The sequence below is a fragment of the Dermacentor andersoni genome, chromosome 3 (genome assembly GCF_023375885.2).
Source record: "Dermacentor andersoni chromosome 3, qqDerAnde1_hic_scaffold, whole genome shotgun sequence".
Taxonomy (NCBI): domain Eukaryota; kingdom Metazoa; phylum Arthropoda; class Arachnida; order Ixodida; family Ixodidae; genus Dermacentor; species Dermacentor andersoni.
The window spans coordinates 115,881,490-115,886,917 of record NC_092816.1 but is presented as its reverse complement, the minus strand read 5'-3'; positions in this window follow the sequence as shown (position 1 = coordinate 115,886,917).

The window sequence follows — 5,428 nt, the reverse complement described above, 5'->3', positions numbered from 1 at the left end:
ATGCATCATTTATTTATTACTGTTTCATGAACACTTGTTTGGGCCAAGTTTTGTTAAATAATTTGCCGTGAAGGCAGGCACAAAAATTGTATGAATATAATAATTATAGTTTTAAAAGTAAGGGCAGGCAACTGTGGCCCATTGCAGTTTCCGTGTTTTAAAGCTTTAGTGTGCAGCTTCCCCAGCTCATCTATAGCCGAATTTACGAGCGTGCTTCGCTTCTTCATCTTGGGGATTAGTGGTGCATTTGCTGCCATGGCCGAAGTCACGAACTCTGCTTTCCACCAAATAGTGGCTGCGGATTGATTTTCTGCCGCAGGCCAGGCACCAAGCTTACGCGACTTCGTGGTCTGCTCTCACCATGTCAATCAACCGTTCTGAAAAACCACTAAAGGCAAACAAAAACAAAACTGGCACATCATGTAAAAGACGCCCGCGGTGCCCCGAAGTTGAATTTTATAAGGTTTGGATTTCGTTTATTCCTTGTTCAAGCTATATTTCTCTTATTTTAATTTGTGCTCCTTGCTATTTTTCTCCTCTCGTAATTTCTCTCTACTTTTTCGTAGTTTACACTACTCAGTTTACCCTTAGTTTTCTCACAGCCCGGAAAAATTAAATCCTGCGTACGTCGCTCTTTCTAGTACAAATCGCTCTGCCCGTAAAAAGTGTTGCCTTGCATGCGGCAGTCTGCTGCTTTATTTGAATTACGAAGACCATTTTATTAGGATTATAATAACCATAGTGCCGCATCCATGGCACTACGGGTACGACACTTATTCGTAAAGAACGGGAAAGGTGCAGCCTATGCATCAGTGTGCACTCAATTTATCGTAGGCCTGGAGAAAACGGTTTTGCCTGTCCCCACTTTATTTTGTCCAGTGTAGCCTTGAAGAGTGTCACTGTGTTGTCGAGTGCAAAGCCGTACGATTACATATGTCATCACTCTCTCTCTCTCTCTAAAACTCTATTGCATTGCATGTTTGGCGTTTGCGCTACCTTCACTTGCGGTGACAATATTAACTAATCGTCGTTCTCGCTTCATTTTAGGACCCAAATGCCGAGGATGAATTGCAAAAATGCGGTGCCATCGCTGCATCTATACGCAGGAGCAATGCCGACACGGAAAGTGTTGAACGTGGCCGGTATGCATTTGTAATCTACAACGCGACGAGGTGGAACTTGTAGCTGCGAATGATGAGAAGGCTCGTTACTACTTTTTCGAGTCATCCAGGCCTGACAGAAGCTCTGCACGCGTGAGAGAAGGCTAAACTGTCTGAATATGAACTGAGGCTGGTGGCTGACTTAATTGAGCCTGTCTTCCCTGCAGAGGAATCAACAGAGTTGCTACAGAAAAGGCACGAGACATCCAGGCGTTTGCTTTAAGCGTTGCGAAATATCGAAGTTCCCTTGCGGAAATTTTAAGAGGAAGCTTTAGCTCGGGTCCTCCTATCTAAGTACATGTAAAAGGAGAATTAGTCTTTCTCGGCAAGCACAGCACCAAACTTGACGAGGTTTGTTGCATAAAAAAAAAAAACTTAAGATGTAGTGACTGTTGCTTTCCAATTGTGACTGAGGTTGCCATTGGAAAGCGAACGCTAGCCGCTTTCCCTTGCTTTCCCGCCTCGCAAGAGCAGTTTTCACTGTGAATGCGACGTTCGCTGACGTGGAACGCCTCTTTTCTTTGGCCTCCCTGATAACGACAGCTAAGCGAAATCGGCTGTCAAGCACATCTTTCGAGCAGCACATGTTTGTGAAGCGCAACACATAGGTAGAAGAAAATTGTTTTATCTCACTCTTTTTTGTTTTATAGCTATAGCAAATATATGGACGCTCCAGGCGCATTTCTGCCGTCGGCGTCGCTGTCGCCATGAGGTTCCGTATGATGATGATGGTAGTGATCTAAAGAAAGGAAGGACGCTTGATTCTGCAACCCGTGAGGGAGCACGGCGAAGCGTCGTCAGGGGAGAGGGAGTGGGAAGCGAAAAGTGATAAAGAAGAAGGGAGGATGGGGCCTAATAGACTCCACTATGCGCGACAGGTGGCAGTCCTCAGTAAAGTTGCCAGCGTTGTAGCGGGCGCTTATAGGGTGTTTATTCCCGTGGAACTTATAAACTCCAGCAGGCTTCGCAGCGCAGGGAGCTGTGGACACACCGGGAACAGCAGGTCAGTCAGTCTCTGTGGCTGCTGGAAGGCCGTGGCATCTGTAGGTGTTGATCACTGTGGAGGGTTCCTGCGCTAAGGATGGGCAGGAACAGAGAAGGTGCTCCAGAGTCTCGGGGTCCCCGCACCTCTTGCAGGCAGGTATGAGTGAAAGCGTGCGTGCGTGAGCCGGCGAACGCGGTTCAATCTCTCTTGACGCTGAGCCGTGCTCCCGCAAGGGCTGCTGAAAACAGCGTCAACCTTTCCTTCTCCTTTCAAGAACCACTTCTCTTCAATCTCTCGTGTGCGAGCGAGGAACACGGCCCGGATGCGTGCCCTCTCCTTTGGCGCGGGAGGCATGGGGTGAGGCGAGGGAGGAGGCGCGTTCTTCTCCAGCGGCTGCTACGGTGTCCTCCTCGCCCGCCGCTCCATACAGAGTGGACACAACCGCGGCGTCCAATACGGCGTTGGCCACACACGGATTGCCGACGCCGTAGCAGACGCCTTTAGTGGACGCCGTGCGGATGCGTTGCCGGCGCTCGTTTGTCTTGTAAGCGGTCTGGCGACGTGGGTAAAGTGCAAGCCCGCGCGGGCCTTATCCAGCGACTTGCCATGTTTCAAGAGTACGCGTAGTGCCGGTAGCTTCGAATCGTATGCGCTGTGCTTTCGACGTTTCGTTCGCGCTGAAGCGAGACATGCATGAAGGCCAATTCACTCGCTACTGCCGCGATACCTTTTTCCTTTGTTCTTTCAGGTAAAATACATCTCACGTCCGCCGACTCTGATCACCGCGACTCTGTGAGTTAAATGCGTTTTCTCGACGCTACAGAAAGTTTTACAAAATTGTACCTAAATAAAAAAAAAATTCGGTGTTGGTTAAAACCACCTTTTCATTTCCTCGGCTCTTTTCTTTTTCTCTTTTTACCTCGTTTTCTAACGGACTAAGCTAGAAGCTGCTTACGTCGGTGTCCGACTGCAATCCGGCAGTTTGAACACGGCGCGCAGATCATGACCGACCGCACATGCATCGAGGCGTGGTGGAAAGGGATTCTGCACGTAGCAGCAACTGGACCGAATCGACACGATCGCGATCGAAAGTACCGGTGTCACAGGGGTATGACAATGGAATGACACCCGTTTGCTAGGATTCATTTGGCATATTCAGTCATACTGCTTTCGCATTGTAATCACAGAAGGATAAGTGACTGTCGGTTTTTTTTTATACACAGTACCGTTTCGAAATTTTTGAGTGTTATATTCCCTTGCTTTCATGTAAAGACAACAGAAGCCACACTGAAATCTCGCTCGATGTGTGCTCTGGGGGAACGCAGTGTTGTAACGTGCAGACACCTCGCGCCTATTATGGCTGCTCAACGACGCGATGCTCGCATTTGGGTCCTATTTTTAACGCAGTGCTTTATCGTTGCTGGGACTGAGCGAAAGCGCTCCCACTAGAGCCAAGAAAAATCGAAAGAATGTCCTGGCTCCAATCTACGTTGTGAAGGTGGTCGGCCAGCGAAGCTGTGGTGTCACCTGATCCGATAGACCAATGTGACGTATCCTTGAATTGGGTCCTGCCGAGCCTGAGCACGAAGCCATTCTGCGTATTGACGTTGCTCTACTTTTCGTCGCTCATCGTATTCTCGCTGCTCATCAGACGTCCTGAATGTGCGTGGCGTGCTTTGGGGAGGAACCGCTTCGCCCTGCCTAGCCTGAGCAGGACGCCGTTTTCCATATCGACTTTCCTGTTCCCGTCGCCGCACATCGGGTTCACGCTGCTCTTCGGGAGTGCTAACTATGCGTGGCCTTTCTATAGCGCTATCGGAATACAATTAAAATCACTTGCTAGGTGGGTTCTCCTTTTACATATGTAAGTGTAGTCATGCCATTCCCTGCTTCGTTTGCTACAGTTGCCGCTTCGGGCAACAGCAACTTATTCAAATATAATCTTTACCGGGAAATGGTTGCGGCGAACACTATGCGCGAAGCCGAGCTTTGTGGTTCTTTTTTTTTATTTTCCCGCATAGCCCGTGCCACCGCTGCTGCGTAGGTGAGTGCCATCTAGTGTTGTTGCAAGGAACCCAGCGGCGCGCGCCTCCCTCTGTGATTGGTTGAGCTTTTGCCTATGGACATCAGAAAGGCATCGAGAGGTAGAGGTACACAGATTCGCTATAAAAACTCATCCGCAGCTAATTTTCTGGCGTTAACGTCCCCAGTGGTCACAATTATAGGGCCACGGCAGTACCGTTTCGAATCGTCAGCCAACCGCCTCAGGTAGCGTTAAAAACGACGAAATGAATACTGAACATACGGGTTTGCCTGTATAAACATGCACAACCACAAGGGTGATGCGTGACTTGATAGCAGGCGTCCTGCAGTATTTCTGCCTAAATTAGGCGCTCGAAGCAGCGCCTCCTGTTACATCTCCATTACTAAATGAAGTAACTGGTTACATGTAGGTGGGACTGTAAGAACTAACTATAGTGTGCGTTATCAAAGAAATAACGACACTGATCAATTACACTATCGCAGGAAAATAATGGTATTGACGTAATTAAATACTTGTATAAAAGTTATCTTCAAGTCTGCACATGGCCCAGGTTACGAGACGGCTAAATGACAATGGCTTACCGCGAGTCGCAACGCATTCTCCAAGACGACGAGCAAAACGAGAACAATGTAAACGCGGGAATCAACGTTTCGACAAGTGGACTTGTCTTCTTCAAGGCGACATATGCTTTCCTCGGCACAGTATACATAAGTAGGGTTCTTCTAAAAGGGAGAGGTAGTGAGGCGGGTGCATGAGGCAAAGATCGAAGGTGTGTTAGCGGCGAGGGTGTAGAATTGAGAAGGAAGAGGTGCTATCCACACGGCCGGTGACACGCCTCTGTGTCAGCCGGCGTATCAACGGCCGTGTGCACCGCACTTTTCTATTACCTGCCTCGCTGGAGATCGGTGGGCTATCGTCTCTCTGAAATAGATAATAAAAGGAGCGGCAGAAACGGTGCTGGTGAGAAAAAACTCAGTGCCCGTCTACCCTGTGAAGGATAGCCAGAGAAGCTGTGTATGCGGTCCCCTTAATGGTGAACAGTACCTCCGCCGTGGATCGGCCCGACATTGGACTATCTTCGGGATCGGCCCACGTATGAAGATTGCTTATGCCTGTTTCACATCCACCGTGGCTCGGCCCGGTATTGCATTATCTTCGGTATCGGCCCACGTGTGGGAGGGCTTAAGGCCTGCGTCACCTCCGCTGCAGGTCGGCACAACATTGCACTATCTTCGAGAT